We start from the raw sequence: 19,656 nt of genomic DNA, 5'->3' as shown, positions 1-19,656 counted from the left end.
GCGTTAAGACCAACACCGACACCCAACCCCCGAGCTGGAGGAATTAACCAAAGTTAATTTCCCGACCTGGCAGAAAACGATCCTGGTGCCCTCTGAACCGAAGGCCACTTACGCTGTCCATTTAGTCAAGGAGCCGGATGACGAGATAACGTTAGCAACTTTATTTTGTTAACAAAAATACAGTTTTCTTTATCTAGCATTAGAGTAAGGGATATTATAAATTCAAGGTGTGATTATTTTAAAAAATCCGATAAGTGGTTCTCCGGATGTGGGCGAAGATGGCTATCCTGGACACGGAACGTCCAACAATGGTTCGACATCCAGGATACAGCAACTCTGATACAGGAAACACGAAATAGGAAAAATTACATCAACTTCTGTGTAGGGGACGGCCCCGGAGGAGGAGGAGGAGGAGGAAGAAGAAGTAGTGAGCTGTAGAAGACTGATAAAATGTAGTTTTATAAAACATTTTCTTTGGTTTGTCACAAACTTGAGAAGTATAAACGTCGTACATGTTTTCTTTATATCAATGAGGGCAAGGATGTGTTTGTCAAGAAGGATTTTGTACTTTATTTCATTGGATGCGATTTTTAACTCAATAGGTACGCCACTCGATGTAACGGGAACTAAACAGAGCGCTAATATTAGTCCAGGAAGCGAACGTTACAAGTTATTTCCGATATAGGTCAGAGTGTCGAGGCCTCGCGTAATGGCAGAGATGATTAGTATTGAAAGTAAGATTATTATAGACGATTCATGTACTTAAAGACACCTGGGCGTGAAAAGTCTTCAGAAATTCACAAGTTGGTTTTTAAGTTCTTTGAATAGAGTTATCTATCCTGAATTCGGAAGTGTAACCTATGTTCCTGCAACAGGAGTGTATTTTAAATGGCTATTTAAATGTGGCGATACCTCTCGGCTGTCAGCTTGCAGTATATTTCCTAGTCAAACTCAGTACACTTCTTTAAATTACTGAAAGCTAAAAGGAAGACTTAAAAAAGGTATAATTATGTCTAATATATTAGTAGTATGACGCTAAACACCTCCACATTTTAAAATAAAAATGTTTTGTTTGAGAACCCAAGTTATAAGGTAAAATACTTTTTGGGTCTACTTGTGTTTTTTGAAGGTAGGCCTACTAGTGTTTTTAACTTCAGCATAAAAGTACCCATGACCGAGCTCGATAGCTGCAGTCGCTTAAGTGCGGCCAGTATCCAGTATTCGGGAGATAGTAGGTTCGAACCCCACTGTCGGCAGCCCTGAAGATGGTTTTCCGTGGTTTCCCATTTTCACACCAGGCAAATGCTGGGGCTGTATCTTAATTAAGGCCACGGCCGCTTCCTTCCCACTCCTAGGCCTTCCCTGTCCCATCGTCGCCATAAGACCTATCTGTGTCGGTGCGACGTAAAGCAACTAGCAAAAAAAAAAAAGTACCCATGAATTAATATCTCCCATAAAAATTGTACCTGAAGTTGTGGCAGAAATTTTAATTTTTAGATGTGATTTGTTGCTGTGTGCATTCCTCTTGGACTAACAAGGGAAGAGTCCGAAGGGTTACACTCGGATTTTGACGCGACTTGGTATGGCAGTGGTGATGTTCAATTGGAGTCCCGTAGTGAAATACAGTGGCTCAAAAAAAGTATTGGTTTGTCGAGATAAGCTACACTGAGGGCGAGGAATCGAATGGGATGATGATAAAAATTGACATATACTAGAATGCTTGATTATTTATCATATTGTGAAACATGTGCATTGTAAAAAACATAATTTGTCCATGGCCATATAACCAAAAAACCATAACTTAAAACAATCATTTTCACTTGCCACCAAAGAAGTATTGGCCTGAATTAAGACAACGCAGTTTCTTGATCCTTCGTGAACGTTCCAGCCCTTGGTAGGTCTACCTGTCCTCTTTATAATCTCGTCTAACCTATTTGGCATCTATCGTACCAGGGTTTCCGTAGTTTCCTTTGGTATGTTATTCCATTCGGTGAGTAAGGCTTCTTTCAGGTCAGCTTTGTTTGATATTGCATGCTTTCTCACGTTCTGCTCCAAATAGTGCCACAAATTCTGGATGGGGTTGATGTCGTGAGATTGTGGTGGGGTTTCTATCTAACGCGGAGTATTATATAACAGACATAGCTTCGTGTTCAGGGCTGTGTGTTTGGGGTCGTTATCTTGCGTAAACGTGTACTTTGCTGAGAGTCCCATTTTTTATACACTAGATGGGAGATGTGTCTTGAGGATCTTCATTGTTCATGTATGCTTTGTGATCCATAGTCCCTTCAGTAAAGGCTAATTCTCCTTCACCATTCGCACTCATGCAACCCCACACCATCACGGATCCACCTCCATGTTTCACCGTAGCTGTCAGATTCTTTTTATCAAGTTCAGAATTCATTTTCCTCCACACAGTCACTCGTCTGTCTGACCTGAAGAGGGTAAATTTACTCTCTTCGGTAAAGGCGACTGTGTTCCAATCCTCATAGCTGTAATTTCTGTGCTCTTTACCGTACGCAAATTTCTTCTTCCTGTTAGCCTACTGCTGTACGGCTTTCTACAGGCTGTTCTGCCCGCATATCATCTTTCGCTTAGCACATTTCGGATGGTTTCAGATGACGCTTGCACTTCTACATCCTGTTGTAACGTAGTTGCTATCTTCGGCGCACTTAGTTGAGGATTTTGGGCCACTTCACGCACAATTTGCCGTTTGTCTTGTACTGATAACTTCGAGGGGCGGCCTCTTCTTGGTCTATTTTCTATTGCCTTTGTTCTTTTGTACCTGTACACAATATGTTTAACAGTTGTAATAGCTCTTCCAATAATTTCACTTATGTCCTTGAAAGATTAACCTTTTTGAAATAGTCGCACTGCAATCCTCCTTTCTTCCACGGTTGTTTCTTTTATTTTCCTTCCCATTGCTAGCTGAACGCGGAGACAACGCTGAATATTACCTTCCAACGTGTCAGCAGACATAATCAGCCCGAGTTGCGGCATACACCACGATGTCACGAAGATATTGTTTACTAGACCAGTATTTCTTTGGCGTTTAACGACGCACGCCATTGTATTACTGGTCCGTTTGCGAACAGCGTGAATCTCCTTGGCTCCATATTCAACCTACCGATGTACTTGACTGTCCTACATATCTACATACGTGTAATTCCATTATATGTACCATTATTTGTATTATACTGTTCCGTTCATACCACGGCTATGGGCAGACAGTACTTTTTTGAGCCACTGTACATTTTTGCCGATATTCATTTTTACTCCTTTTACAGCGCGTTGAATGTTCAGTTTTTCAGTCGCTCACGTGACGGTTACAGAAATCCTCGCATGAAGGAGTGTAGTAGTAGAGTTGAAGGGGAAGTGTGCGGCTTGACTTGCGAACGTTCAGCACGGTTCTTATTGTTTGGTCGTTACGGGAGCGTCGATAACTCATTGCTGACATGGGCAAAGCAGTAGTTTTGTAAAATTAGCAAGCTCCGTGCTCGTTCGTGATTTGTCACCTTTCTCAAGTATTAAGCTTAAGAAAGATGTACGAATAGAAATGAAAAGAAAAGAGGAGCAATTGGTAAATCTATATAACTGAAAATATTCGAAATATTCATTTACCACTGATCTGTATCCAGGGTCGCCTGTCGGTTGTTTACCTAGACTTTTCTTGATTAATGTCAAAGAGGTCGAAAATTTATCTTATATCTCCTTTGATAAATCATTCCAATCCGTAATTCCTCTTCCTATGAAAGAATACTTGCCCCAATTTGTCCTATTGCATTCCAACTTTATCTTCATATATTATGATTTTTCCTACTTTTAAAAACGCCACTCAAACTTATTTTTTCTACTAAGACATCCCACGCCATCTCGCCACCGACAGCCCAAAGACTAACATTTTTTTAAACACTACTCGTTTGTCTCACATCGCCAAGAACAAATCATACCTATGTCGTGTTGGGGGTGGATATTGTCTGATGGTGCTGGAGTGCTTCATCAGGTAGATGATCGTTTCACATCGGACCAATATTTTGACATTTTGCAGAATATTATGGTTCCGAGTGAGAGAGCGCTAATACAGTTCGCGCAAGACAACTCCCCAATCCACACAAGCGGTCGTATTCAGGGCTGGTTTTCTGAGCAGGACTCTTGAATTGCTCAGTTCGGTCCCTCGAGCTCTAGACTTCAACCCCATTGAACATGTGTGGACAGGATGGAAACGCGTATGAAGAAACACTGGCCTCTCTCTCCCCCGCGTTCGCATATTGTTTTGTGGGACGTTATTCATGAATGAATGAATGACTAGAATACACTTCTCTCGCTGTCACGGGTGACCACGAAGTGGGGAGAAAGTATTCATTTATTGTGATCATAATAGCCGGACTGAGTAGCACGGCCGGTAGAGCGCTGGCCTTCTGACTCCAACTTGGCAGGTTCGATCCTGACTCAGTCCGTGGTATTTGAATATGTTCAAATACGTCAGCTTCGTGTTGGTAGATTAAATGGCACATAAAATAACTCCTACGTGACTAAATTTCGGCACATCGGCTTCTGCGAAAACCCTAAAAGTAGTTAGTGGGACGGTAAAAGCCAATAATATAATATAATATAATATATGCAGTTACAGTATACAATATTAAAGAAATATTACAAAATTGTTTAAATATACAGCATTTCCCGTAAATATTATTTGGACGTATCTTCTGTTAATTGATATAAACGTACCATTCCAAGATTTTAACAATGACATAGAGTCTAGGATACCTCCACAAACATGTTCTTAGTACTAGATACATGAATCTTCCCTGTTTTCATCCTCTTGTAATTTCTTTTCCCACATTCCTCTTACAATATTACATTGTTTTGCTGTTCTCCTTGGTGTCTTACATTCTCTGTTTAATAACTTAACAGTTCAGGTTCATTTTCGATTTTCCCTATTTCCTTCCCATATATATATTTCTCTCTTATCTTTCTTGTTTCCTTACAGTCTTTTAGTTGGTGAGCCACTTCCATATCTTTATTGCATTACATACATCGATTTTTCTCGGTGGTTTTTTTTTTGTCTTATAGCTTATATACTCCCATCAGCCATCAAATTATCCCACTCATTTCCCTTTCGTTAACATTGTAGTCCTTACTGTCATATTTTTACTTATTTCAGAACATTCATCAAGTGTTCTCTTGCTACTACTTTCTGCCCTTATTATGTATCTTTGGACCACCATTTTACACGATCCCGATCCTTGATAATTTCTTCTCCCACCAGTACCCCATTCCTATGTCACCCAGTAGTTTCTTCACCCCATCTTGTGGGACGTTATGTTGGACGGATGGAAGGAGATCTCCCTCGACGAGGAATACTTTAGGAAGCTCGTTGAGTTAAATCCACGTCTGCTCCAAGTTGTTCAAGCCGATGGATACTGGACGATGCATTAAGTCATGTCTAAAACAGTCCTTTTCGGGACTAAAATAATTAAAGGCACACCGCCAGATTTCGCAGCGAATAGAAATACGTGTAGTATTCGGCACACAAGACTTTAAGCTATAAAACAAATATCATCGCCCTATTGTCCTGTTTTGAATGGCCCATCACTGCCCCCAACTTGGCTAGATACATATTGGAATTACGAGACATAACAATCAACAAACTACCCTCATTGTATCAGTAATGGAGGTTGCCTTATCCAAGTAAATGATCAATGAAGATAATCATGATTAAGTTGGTTTTCAAGCTCAATGAGGAATTAAGGAAATGCACACACACACACGCACACACACACTCTCTCTCTCTCTCTCTCTCTCTCTCTCTCACTCAATTTAATGTTATGTATGTCTGTCTTTATTTTGATATATGCATTACTATAACCGTATTCTTCGGTGTCGGGCTGAAGTGAAACCACGCTGTAATAATATACTCAAGCAAGTACACTGGCGGAAAACAAAATCCAAACACCAAGGAGGGGTTGTGATTTCCCGCAAATCGCATTAGCGTGGCGCCAGTAGTGGCCCCATGACGTTGCACATCAGATTTGCTTTAAATACGGGCTGTACTGTGCGAGAGCGTTAGTTGCCTGTGAGATTGGACGGACTGACTGTGAGTGGGTCAAGAATGCCTTTACGACGACGAAGAGACCAGTATCAACAGCTCACTGAGGTTGAACGAGGCCGTAGGGCTACGTGAAGGTGGATTTTCCTTCCGCGCTTTTGCAGAACGACTTGGCAGGAATGTCTTCACTGTGCATGCAAGCTGGCAGATGTGGTCACGAGAAAGTACGCTCGCAAGAAGACCGGGCTCCGGACCATAGAGTTAGTAAATGATACACTAGAGGGAGCATTGGCGCCACCGTCTACAAGAGAATCATTGTAGGGAACGGAGCATGTTGATATGGGATTCTCTCCACTCTACACTAGTGGGAATTTGCCAACGTTTATTGAGAACTTCATGTCCCTCCGCCTCTTTCGAGTCCGAGTAGGGAATGCATTTTCTCAATATTACGTTCAGGAAAATGGAGTACCTCAGGGATCGGTACTGAGTGTCACGCTGTTCGCAATCGCCATCAACGGCATAGTTGCCGCTGCTGGGCCCGCAGTCGTTCCTTCGCTGTATGTAGACGACTTAGCTCTACATTACAGTTCCGGAAGTGTGGCGTTTGCTGAGAGACAGCTTCAGCAAGCTATTAACCGAGTCGACAGATGGGCCCTGCAACACGGTTTTCGATTTTCAGCAGCGAAAACCTCTGTTGTACACTTCTGTCGACGTCGGCCTGTGCATCCCGAACCAGAGCTCCGCTTGCGAAACAGTGTCTTACCAGTGGTTGACACCTACAGATTCCTGGGTCTCCATTTTGATAAGAGACTTACGTGGCAGCCCCACATCCGTCAGATGAAGGTTGCCTGCATGAAGAGACTTAACATGCTTAAGTATCTCAGCGGCACTTCGTGGGGGGCTGACCGTGCGGTACTGCTACGATTTTACACGGCTACGGTCCTCTCCCGGATTGACTATGGAAGTGCGGCTTATGGCTCAGCATCAAAATCTGCGTTGAGCCTTTTAGACAGTATTTCACCATAGTGGAGTAAGGCTGGCAACGGGTGCTTTCCGTACTAGCCCCATTCCCAGCCTGCTCGCTGAAGCGGGAGTTCCACCTTTACGGATAAGGAGGCAGCAGTTACTCCTAACGTACGCTGCCAAAATTCGTGAAATGCCGCTGCATCCAAGCTATCAATGCATCTATCGCACCCAATACTACCAGCGGTGCCAAAACCGGCCGAATGCCACACGGCCGGTTTGGTTTCGGATTGATAGCTTGTGTCATGATTTGAATATTGATATCGATGGTTGTCTTGAACGAACTCTTAGCGAGGTACCTCTGTGGTTGGTTCCGCGACCGGATATACGTCTAGATCTGCTCCGTGGACCCAAGGTGAACACGGATTCCTCCGTTCATCGGAGGTATTTCCAGGACTTCGTTCACCAATATCCGGCTGCGAGACTTATCTTCACGGACGGTTCTAAAATCGGAGATAATGTTGGTTGCTCTTTCGTCATTGATGATATGAGTACGAAGATCTCGCTCCCTAAAGCATGTAGCGTGTATACTGCAGAGCTTAACGCCATCTTAGAGGCTCTGCAGTTTGCACTGCGTGACGAAAGAAGCCACTTTCTGTTGTGTACCGATTCGTTAAGCTCTCTGCAGTCTATTGAAACCTGTTTCTCGCAACACCCACTGGTGCGGCAGATACATGACCTTCTAGCCAGGTTAAGGGATGCTGGCACCAGAATCACTTTCGCGTGGCTTCCAAGCCACGTTGGGATTGCGGGAAACGAACTTGCGGATGAAGCAGCAAAGGAAGCTGCACTTTTACCTCCAAGACCTGTCAATGTACCTGCTAAGGATATTTGTTCTCAGCTACGTCGAACCATCTTGGCGTCCTGGGAGTCGGAGTGGCTAGATATCCGAACTCCCAACAAGCTGAGAGCAATTAAGAAGACAACTACTGTGTGGCGGTCCTCTTTCCGACCTTCACGGAGAGAGGCCATAGTACTATGCAGGCTGAGGATAGGTCATTTACGATCCACGCACTCTTATCTCCTAAGGAGGGAAGACCCCCCCAGTGTGTTCTTGTGGTGCCGACTTCACCGTGGCCCACATCCTCACAGAGTGCGCCGATCTCTCTGGCCTAAGACGGAGCCTCGGCCTGCAGGAAACACTCGAACGCATACTAGCCGATGACGCGACTACTGCTGATCTCGTCATCCGCTTTATGTGCGACAGTGGACTTATCAATGGTATATAAATTACAAGTGTACTGTTTTTGATACGTTAGTAATCCTTTTGGCCTAATTCTATAATTGTTTTTTCGTTTTATTTTGTACTGCGTTTCCAAATTCCTTTGTTGATAAATAATTTATTTTTTCATTTTAAAAATTCCTTTCCACTTATTTGTTCAGAGAGGATGATTACCTGGTTGTACTTCCTCTTAAAACAAAAATCACCCACCACCTCACAAAGATAAATCTGAATTGATATCTTCAATCAAATGACTTCAGTTGTCTCACCAAACTGTTGATAGGCGGATTGAACAGATTTCTAATAATATGGAATCACAATTACATCAGGATTTGAAATCGTGTGAACATTTTTCACTCCAGTTTGATGAAAGTGCTGATATATCTGACACTGCTGAGTTGTGTGTATTTGCTAGAATGGTTTTTAATGACTTTACAGTAAAGGAAGAATTTGTCAAGCTATTGCCACTTCATGGACATACTAGGGGAGAAGACACATTTAATGCTTTCGTTAAATTCACCAAAGAGAGTAACTTACCACTGTTAAAGCTTGTCGCTGTAACAACAGATGGGGCACAGTCTAAGACTGGTAGAAATCATGGATTCCTTTCTCTTTGCTGTAAGGGTGAATCTTTTCCGAAATTTATTTCTTATCATTTTATTATTCACCAAGAAGCTTTATGCGCAAAGGTTTTAAAGTTCGATCATGTCATGAAAATTGTAACTCATGTCGTGAATTATATGAGATCGTCATCTACTCGTCATCGATTGTTCAGAAATATTTTAAGTATGTTAGATTCGGAGTATGGTGACGTCATCCTTCATGCAGACGTAAGGTGGCTTAGTAGGCGGGAAACACTCGAACGGTTTTGCTGCCTGTTGGATAAGATACGAGCCTTTATGAAATCATCTCCTGGGAAATATTATCACGAACTTGATGACATATCTTGGCTAATCGAATTACCATTCTCGGCAGACATCACCTCAAAATTAAATGAGTTAAATCTCGAATTGCAAGGAAAAGATCATATTTTTTAAGGTATGATAAGTATTGTCAATGCATTTGAAAAGAAACTTAAGGTATGGATTGTCCATTTAAATAGAAATTCCCTTTCACATTTTCCAAATTTGAAATCTATGGCAGATACAGTAAATGGCGACAAGCGTGATTTTTCATCTCTTGCTAAACATCTTGAAACTCTTGGGTCCGAATTTGGTAGCAGATTTAGCCATTTTTCAATGCTTGAACCAGTGATCATGTTTGTCAGTAATCCCTTCGCTTGTGTTGACGTTTGTGAGATTGGAGGGAGGGTGTGTGAAATATTCGAAAATTATAATCCTGAAGAATTAGAAATGGAAAGTTTAAGCCTTCAGTCAGACCTTTCTTTGAAATCCTCCCAAGCAACATGTGGCAATTTCTGGACTCTGGTGGACGGTAAAAAATATCCCATTACCCGCAGTGTTGCTCTGAAGATGCAATCTTGTTTTGGTTCAACCTATCTTTGTGAAGTCGCGTTTTCGACTATAAACATAATAATAAAAATGCCGATCCTGCCTGACAGTGTCACACCTGGATGACGCGTTAAGAGCAGCCTGTTCCAGTTATACACCAGACTTTCCTCAACTTGCAGCGAGCATGCAGTGCCAGATTTCACATTAATTATGTGAGAAAATATATGTTCATATAATTGTTAATTCTAGATTTATTATTATTATTATTATTATTATTATTATTATTATTATTATTATATAGTCGTAGTACCGATAACAGTAGTCGAATTAGTGGAATCGTACCTGGCGCCCGTATACCCTTAGTTATCATGTGAATGTGCTCGCGTAGAAACGAACGTTGGACAGCCCTGTTCTAGAATATGGAATAGTGCGTGTTTGCTGAGTCATAAGATTTCTTGAAGTCTACAAAAGTAATCACTTTTTGCATAGTTTTACGGATTTGCAAGATGATTTCGAGATTGAGAATTTGTTCTACACAAGACCTGCTTTTTCTGAATCCTGCCTGATTTCGCCAATTAGGTGTTCAGTTTGTTTTTCATGTTGTAGAGAGAATTTTGTACAGAACTGATAAGGATATTCCTCTGTAGTTAATATGTCTGTTTTATCCCCTTTTTGTGGAGTGGGTGAATAAGGACACATTTCCTGTCTTCAGGAATTTTCTCCGTAATCCAGGTTATTATTATTATTATTATTATTAAAAAGATGCTGAATGGCTTTGGAAAAAAACAGTTTTCATTTTTAGTTAGTGCCTATCTTTAAAGATGACACAGATTTATTTCATTATTTATAATTTTTATTTACTCGAACAATTAAATACCGTATTACACAAGATGATACATCTTACACCTAGAGAAGCAGGGAACATTGACATGAGAAAGCATTCGTCTTCTAGCTCGCTAAGGAACAATAGGTTACAAAGAATAGAAAAGTGGTACACTTGGAGTAAACAGTGAAAGACAGTCAGAAAGCTTACACTTGACACCGTCTTCCTGGGATAGAATTCCTTCTTTGTCGTGATAAAAAATTATCGAGGACTGAGAAACTGGTATCGTGGAAGCTGGTTCCACTGCTGGATTGGTGTTAGGCACTGTAGGTGATGACACGGGTGTTCTACGTTGGAAGTGGAGGGTAATATAATGCTATTGCTGTCCACAAATGCTGGCTTCAGTCTACCATGGAAGACAGTTGATCTTCTCCCACTAATACCGGTGTCTAAGGTTTTCTGTGAGAGTCGCATGGACCTGCGTAAAGTCTCTGGAGAGGAATCCAAGCTCCATCATGCGTGTACGTGTCCAAAGTTTTATGACAGAATATGCGTGAAGTTGTGTGCCAAGCAGTGTCTTTAGGACTAATATCGTTAAATACTTGCTGTACACGCTGCACATAGCCATGGTTAGGGGAAGCGTTTACGTACGCTGACTCGAAGAATTCACCAAGCAAACAGAGTAAGGTTCTGTAGACAAATTGAGATGCCGTGGCTTTGATGTCTTCCTTATACACACACAGCAAAGACCAAGTAGTACCCTTACGTAGCATGAATGGTGTGCTGAACTCAGGCGGTTCATCAGTGCAGCTTTGACAGAGAACGGTGAGCAAGTTGGACGATGCAATTCGCCATTGGCTGGTAGACTGTAGTGAAAGTTTTTTCATTCCCAATAGGGCAGATTTGACTCGGTGTTTCTTTCTTGATCATGACTAGTCTGACAGGTGTCCCAAACCGAGCAACCTAGCTTTGAAGGAAAGTTTTGGCGATACTTTCAGCTGTCTTGTATGATATCGGGAAGACTTCAGTGCATCGTTCAAAACGGTCAATGCATGTCAGCAGGTAACCGTAGCTTTCGTTTGGAAGTAAAGGTTCAACAACTTATATGTGTACTTGTGCAAATGGGGCACCATGCTTGAGAAATGAGCAAGTAGGATTTTTCTCATGCCTGTAAACTGCAGCCTGTTGACAATTCCATATTGTTTCTCTGCATCCGAGACCCAAAAAGCGAGAGGTTATGGGCTGGGCGGTAGCTCGACCTGGTTTTGAGGTTGTGTGGAATCACTGGAAGATTAGGCGTCTAAGATTCTGTGGAGCGTACGTACGAATGTGACCGGTAGATATGTCATATCTCATCGCGCAGAAGCTTCCTTAGCCGAAGACTGTATTATGCACTTGTGAGGTGAGTTGCTCATCAACATTTTGTGCTGCAGCGATGTTCGCAAGTGAAATGTTAGTTTCACAGTTCTTTCTATCCGAGAGAGTGCGTCTGCTGAACTGTTGTTCATGCATTCAATTAAGTCAGTGTCGGTGGAAAAATTGGCTAATGTAAGAGAATTGGCGTCTGTTGGGGTGAAAGTTCGTTGATAGATTTAGGGAAAGCAAACTTAATGGACGATGTTCTGTATAGATTTTGATGTTTCATCCTTAAAGTTGGTAGGAGAATGGACGGATGTTGGCGAATATGGCAAATTATTTTCGGTGGCAAGTATACACTGCTATTCTGCCGGTGTTTGCTTCCTCGAAAAAAATGCTAGGGGACGGGTTACACCATTGCAAATCTGATTAATATCTCCACCAACAGAAACACTTGATGCGTCAGTCATTATACTACGCTCAGATTTGGGTGGCAACAAAATATGTGCTACATGGTCGGTGAATGTCTTTGCAGTTCTGAAATGCTAGGTCCGTCTCCTGGTTCCTATCTCTCTTTGAGTGATCATTTCTTCTGGATTTGGAGTAAAGATGAAGTAGTGTCTGAATTTCAGAAAAGTGGGGTTGAAACCAGTGGTAATGTTGATCATTCTTAAGAACCTTTTTAGCTGTTACACTGACTCTGGTTTAGGATATGCAAAGATTGTACTCATCTTCTTTTGATCTTGTGATAAACCTTCAGGGGTGATGCGATAACCTAAAAATTATTCAGCTCTGAGAAAACATTAGAAGGCGCGCAGTTGAACGGGACGGAGGAGTTGTACCCCCGGTACAATTATTATTATTATTATTATTATACAATTTTCTACATTAAACGTTCGTTTATATTGTCGCAGTGTGTTGAGATTTTCCAACGATGTTGAAAAGTAAATTGTCATCTACATTTGCAAATATAAGCGAAAGATCTCTTATGATTAAATCAGTATAACGCTAAAAGGTCTGCCTAGCGGTACAGAGTCCTATAAGCATCCTGGCAGATTCAAACAGTCCAAGGGCATTGATATTGCTTCTTAGTGACATAATCAGGATGAACGGGCAGTTGGAAGTAGGCTTTGTTGGGATCAAGGGTAGAGAATATTGTACAGTCATGAAGGGCAGATGCACAGTCCTGACTGTTGGGTACAGAATACCTATCCGGAATGGTTAGGGCGTTCAACCTGCGATAATCACCACGTGGATGCCAAACCCTTTTGGATGAGGTTAGTGGGCTGGCCCATTAGCTATGTAATGGCCACATATACCTTGTTGCACCTTGAATTGAAGCCGTTTCCTTTGCTAACTTGAATTTATCGGGCGGTAAACGTATTGGCCTGACGTGATAGGGTGGGCCTGTTGTCTCTTATGTAAATATAAACCTTATAGATGATGAGATTACTATGGTAGACTCCATCCTTCTGTATTAACGCTTTGTTTACTGAAAATTACTAAAAGTTTTGATGGACTTAAAATTTAATACGTTTTAATGATGTAGCTTTACACAGTATATACAAACATGTATGGTATCATAAATATGCGAAATATTGGGAAATTGGACCAAAATGCGTTTTTGAAGTCCCGGCATGGATATTTTCAAAGTGCATGTAACACAAACTTCTTCACTAAACTTCTCCAGAATGTCAGAAGTGCACATAAAAGCATGCTGGACAACACTGAACAGTGAAAGGTCAATCTTATTCAAGCCTTGCGATGTAATAGTACTCATAGACGCTGTGTGGGTTTTTTTAATCATTGACGCTATGTGGAAGGGTGGAAGAAGTTTGCCCTTGGTTTTTACATGGTCTTCCTCTCTTCTAGGACGTCTATTGCCGTAAGATGAACAGGCCCTTATAGGCGAGGTAATGATTTTTTAAAATTAGATCACAATATGCAGTGTATGAGATCGCAAGTGTCGATGAACTTTCCTTTAATATAATCGCTGTGCGCTTGCATTCGGGAGATGGCGGGTTCGAATCTCACTGTCGACAGATCTGAATATGGTTTCCCGTGGTTTCCCATTTTCACACCAGGCAAATGCTGGTGCTATACCTTAAGTAAGACCACCGCCTGTACTTTGCCAATACTAGTAGCCCTTTCCCGTCCTTGCGTCACCGAAAATATTCGATGTGTAAGTGCCACGTTAAACCACTAGCAAAAGAAAAATATATGCACTCGGAACTGATGCTATTTACCATGAAAATGATGTGCAATAACTCATGGATACTAACGCAGTTAGCAGTTTTCAAACATAACCTCAACCCCACTTGTTATCGCCGGTACCTGACGGGACTTAGAAGTCTCCAGTATATTATACCACCAGATGTCGACAATGTTACATATAGGATAAGTTCATACAGAAGAATTTGTCATTTTACATATTCTTTTAGTGGGGAAAAGAATATTAGCTTACCGTTTGAACTGTACAATTGCTATGTAACCTTCGGTGGAAGGTCTCTTTTAACAGCTGTAATACATTATGTTGGCCTAAGCATCGGTTGCGCTAGAATGGAAAGTGAAGTGTTAGGGTCAATAATTTGCCTTCGACGTAGATCCACTGTTCTCCTCATTCTGCACCCACTGTCAGGGATTTGATAACTGCCTGCGCCACAATCCTTCTCCAGTTTCTACGATCTTTTGCTGCCTAGATTGCAGTTTGAAAACTGTTGCCTGTTCGGCATATCTGTTGGCCAGCGTGTAGGAAGTCTGCCTCTGCGTCTCATACCATTTAATTGTCCCTATATCATAAAAAGTTCGAAGCTGCTTCTTACTACATGGCCAGAATAACGTAAGATCCTATCATTGATGTCGCACATTCGCTTCATACGGTAATTTCTAGTTCCATGATTGGTGGATGCATTTTTATGCTTCTGGGTCCATAGGATACTCAGTAGTCTGCAATAGCGGCTCATCTCAAAGGCATCGATTATCGTACGATCGAAGTCCTTTACTCTCCATGTTTCTGATGTGTAAAGTACTATCGAAAAGACGAGAGTATTGAGCAGCCGGAGTTTCGTCGATTTGGCGATACCTGTATACGGTTTCCCAGTCTGATAGACGCCCTCTTTGTATTTCCTTTCTTGTATTTGACCACTGTGCGTATCAGCTCTGGTACTCTGAAGCCTACTGCAACGCATTGACTGCCAGCCCTGTCCCACATTGCTCCACCAAGCCTGCGACGTTCAAGAGCCCTTGTTCAAAAATATGATAAGATCATGTCCAATCGAACTCTACCCATCCACAGGGATTTTGCAGATCTCTGGAGACAAAGGCTGAAATCCCGTAAGCCACCAATGAAAACAGCTAAGAATCTAATGGATGCTGGTTTCAGTTTAAAAGAGGAATGGAAAGAGCAATGGTTTCGTACAGCTCCGGAGTGGCCAAGCTTCTTTAATCCAAATCACGCCCCAGCTGGTTTCAGTTTGCCAAGAAGAACGTGGTCATCACTAAACAGGTTTCGCACTAATTGTGGAAGATCTGCATTCTCCCTTCACCAGTGGGGCTTCAGGGACTCTCCAGCCTGTGATTGTGGTGCATTGGTCCAGACCATGCATCATATAATGGACGAATACCCTCTGCGTGCTTATGGTGGAGACCGGAAAGACTTTGCTGATGTCTCAGTATCCCTAGTGCAGTGGATAAATAATTTAGTTATCCATGTATAATTGTTCCCTACTCAGTACCTTGTATTCTTTGCAGGTCTTTTGTATAATATTGTATGTACTTGTCCATTATGTAAATTCCATACGCTTAATAATAATAATAATAATAATAATAATAATAATAATAATAATAATAATCTAGTTTCCATGAGTAGCCTGGGATCTCGCATACTCCTAGCCAGTCGCCAATTTCTCATCACTCGACCTGGAACTCTCGTGATTCCAGGTGTCAGCCGGAGTGCCGTAAGAACTACCATTCAGTAATAATGCAATAGTGTCGGCATAATTGCAGTGTTCTTGGGATATAATAATGCAGTGGATTCCCGGGTCCTTCCGCATCGCAATGCCGCAGCCGTAAGGTTCATGATGTGAACGACGCCTGCAGGTTTGCGAGTTTCGACCGTACTGATTCCCTCAATCTTCGCTCGAAATCTTTGCTAGAGTTTCTGCTGCCAAATTACAGGATCGATTTCAGTAGCGTTTCCTGCACTGAGGGATCATCACCCAACCTGAAAGGCATCTTCCTCCCAGAACTGGTGGCCCTTTTAAGGAGTTTAGAGTTATTTCATCCGCCCAACTCTCGCCGTTGATCTGCTGGCCTACGGTTTACTACATTATTGTAGCAAGGTAAGGCACTATTAAGCCGAAGTAATACAGGACGTATGCTCCTTTGATGAAGCGAGCAACATCTATTGTAGTAAAAAATGAACGGAAATGATCGTTTGAGTTTGAGATTAATGTTTAACAAACTTTGTCCGTAAGTACTGATCCTGTAGTTTTTTCGCAGCATTTAGATTTAGGATAGATATGTTGAGATCATGTGCAGAAGGAGGAAAGAGAGAAATAGCTGCTGCCGAGTCGATTGAAAATTATGTATTAATCCTGAAATCATTAATAACTAAGTAGCTGGCTTCACTGGTGTTTACAATTGCCGCTGTTATGAAGGAGCACTGATTAGCTCTTGTTTTAAACCTATGTTATGGCTTTTAGGAATATCTTGAGTGTCTGTCTGCAGCATGAATAAGAGCATTCCCGAGTGCTGTCTTGCATGTCTTGACTGTGACTTATACTATATAAATGATACTAAGGTGTTGAGAGTTGTGCTTGATTGCTAAGATTTTGGACTAGGTTGTGATGAGAGAAATCTCATCACTAAAATCTGTTTGGGCAACGGTTGTAATTAATGGAACTTGGAACTGTTTCGGTTTTTGTCTCCCATATCAGCGAATTAAGTCATATCTCGCTCATCAGAAGTATCTGCTGAATATGAGTAGGAAGCTTTTTTTAAAACTATAAACTACGTATGATGCTTGGTGAAATATTAGTGTTAGAAAGCCGCTGAATTTCCCATAGAAACTGCGATGCGGTTTGATCTAGGTCCAAGGTGCCTAACAACTTGTTTAATTTCTTTCCCTCCGTTTCACTGGACCTTAGTCCGGCTCCATGGCTAAATGGTTAGCGTGCTGGCCTTTGGTTACAGGGGTCCCGGGTTCGATTCCAGGCAGGGTCGGGAATTTTAACCATAATTAATTCCCCTGGCACGGGGACTGGGTGTCTGTCTTCATCATTATTTCACCCTCATCACGACGTGCAGGTCGCCTATGGGTTTCAAATCAAAAGACCTGCACCTGGCGAGCCTAAGTCCTCGGACACATCCCGGCACTAAAAGCCATACGCCATTTTATTACTGGACCTTAGATGAATGCTTCTTTGAGGTTGTGTTAGTTCCGAGATTGAGTGTCGCGGAGAACATCTGTCACGTCGCTTAGATATTCGGGTTCAGTTGTGGCCTGAATGCGTTAATTTTATTTGAGTATAGTTCATTCTTCCTAACCCGAACTGCGCTTCAGTGTAAAGAAACCACACATCACGAGCCATCCTCCAGAATCGTGCTAATTTCACGCTTATGTGACTACATTGCGTAGATTGATGATGATTGATCTGATTGTTAGCGACATATGGTGTGTTTTGTTTTATGTTAGATATTCACATTTGGACTCACGAATTTTAGTGAGTGCCTCTTTATAAAAGACACCTTGTCATTTTAATTTACTTGAACAATTAAATATTATGCAGGGCGATACGTCGCACGACTTGAGAAGCAGGGAAACATTGACAAGAAAAAGCATTCGTCTTCTAGAAAGAAACAATGTGTCAAAAACAAGGTACTTTGACAACTTAAGGTGACAAAGAAGTGAAAATTGATACACTCGGAGTAACCAGTGAAAGGCAATTGAAGTCCTTACACTTGAAACTGTCTTTCTTGGAGACTTGTGTTACTACACCTTCTTTATAGTCTTCCGTGTGAACCTCGACGGCGGCATGGTAACATTTGTAAACATATGGCTGTTGTACTAAATTCAGCTGAAGGATTGTGAGTTCTCCGGTGTCTTGTTTGTCGTGGAAAGACTCACATTTAGAGAACTTGCTGATATACACTTCATTTACTTGCGCTGACCTTGCGGCGAGAATAAAATTGCTTGCACACAGTCTGGAGCATTCGGGCTTCTTCGAACACATTGTCGTGTCTATTTTGAGGCTACTGCAGACATTTTGAACATTTGCTACAACCGATGCTGATGTTTTATTATTGTAATGTTAATTCAAAGCATTGTGCATTAATAAATAAAAGTTCATAAGAAGAAGACCCACGGACTACCAAACTAAGCGTATCCGGGCGTAGGTTCCTGTATGAAAATTGTACATATACTCGTAGATCCCATCTATCACCTCTAAAATCTGTAACATTGCCACAGGTACAACATGTATTTGCGGATTTATTTCTACGTCTCATTTTTGGCAATAGTCGTGAAATGTATAACTCTTCTTTGGCTCGTTATGTCCTGTCTCAGAGACTGATTGTAGCAAAGTGTTGTTTCTTATATTATGTCCAGTACATATCTAGATTCTACACAATGTGATTATCCTGTCGGCGACTCTCTCAAACTCATACTGTTTCATTTCTGAATTCCGTTATACTTGTTTCAGGTAACGTTGTGATGTGATCGCAACTGATACACCCCTTCCCGCTTTCCTGCTCCTTGTTCCTCATCTGTGGAGCCCTGTAAGTAGTGTGCATTATGTTTAACATTCTTGGACCAGCAACATCCCGTGGGCAAATTCTTATTTCCAATGAAATATAAGTATTGAGTTGTATTAGAAGGTTTGTTGTCTGTGTTTTTATTTGTTTACGCTTTCATCAGTTGCGTGTTAAAATTATTCACAATGCGATTTGGTCCATTTTCATCGGCTAATTTCGTGTAGAAGTTAATTGATCCATTTTCATTTCTCCAACTTTGATTTACTGATATACGTAGGTGCGTGTTTTACCCCCGGACTTAATTGATACAAGTGCCACTTCGCTGTAGTTATCATGTACATAACAATCACTCCAGTGGAAGCCTTTGGACAAGAGTAACAAACATTTATTATATTCTTTGTTTACAACTGTCACAAGAAGAATATCCGAATAAGCAGGCACAGTATATTTTCATCTTGTAGAAAGCACCAGGGGCTCATAAATTTGCCTGGATCTCGGATATCCAACGGTACAAATCTGTGACTCTTCTCATTGTGCAGTTGCTACTTTCATCCTTTGTTATATATAACTGCCTGGATCTGGAAAGGAAGATGTAGGTATATCGAAGGCGTGGTACATACTTTAAGCGGAAGTGGAGGATTAATTTACTTCCGGAAACGTGGTTTATTTTTCCGTTTCTTTGCTATGTTCACTAAGTCAGAATTTTCGTTGCTTTCCGACATAACTAAATTGGAAATATAAACACCGTCATGGATAGTAATAAAATTATCCCCAAGAAAGTGGAGAAAACCATAAATAAATTACATTGTCATAAAGCAACAGGAATATATGCAATTAGACATGAAATTGTGAAATTTAGTGGGAATGCAAGGATGAAATAGCTTCATAGAATAACAGGTACATTCTAAATGGACGAAAGCTGTAATCAAGGAAACAGAAAAAATGCAACTACTGTCGAGGTATTTCATTGATCAGTGTACCA

The 19,656-nt window shown here is 41.4% G+C and overlaps 1 long non-coding RNA gene across 1 annotated transcript in view; it reads left to right on the top strand.

Annotated features, from left to right (window-relative positions):
• The window catches only part of LOC136878826 (uncharacterized), a 90,884-nt gene extending 72,088 nt beyond the window's left edge, over positions 1-18,796 (top strand). The window contains exon 2 of the long non-coding RNA XR_010860846.1: positions 18,623-18,796. This is a non-coding gene — a long non-coding RNA (uncharacterized lncRNA). The remainder of the gene's footprint in view (positions 1-18,622) is intronic.
• The last annotated feature ends 860 nt before the right edge of the window (positions 18,797-19,656 follow it).

This window comes from Anabrus simplex, chromosome 8 (assembly GCF_040414725.1).
Source record: "Anabrus simplex isolate iqAnaSimp1 chromosome 8, ASM4041472v1, whole genome shotgun sequence".
NCBI lineage: Eukaryota > Metazoa > Arthropoda > Insecta > Orthoptera > Tettigoniidae > Anabrus > Anabrus simplex.
Note: the sequence above shows the minus strand (reverse complement) of the source record. Positions and strands in the feature narration are given on the sequence as shown.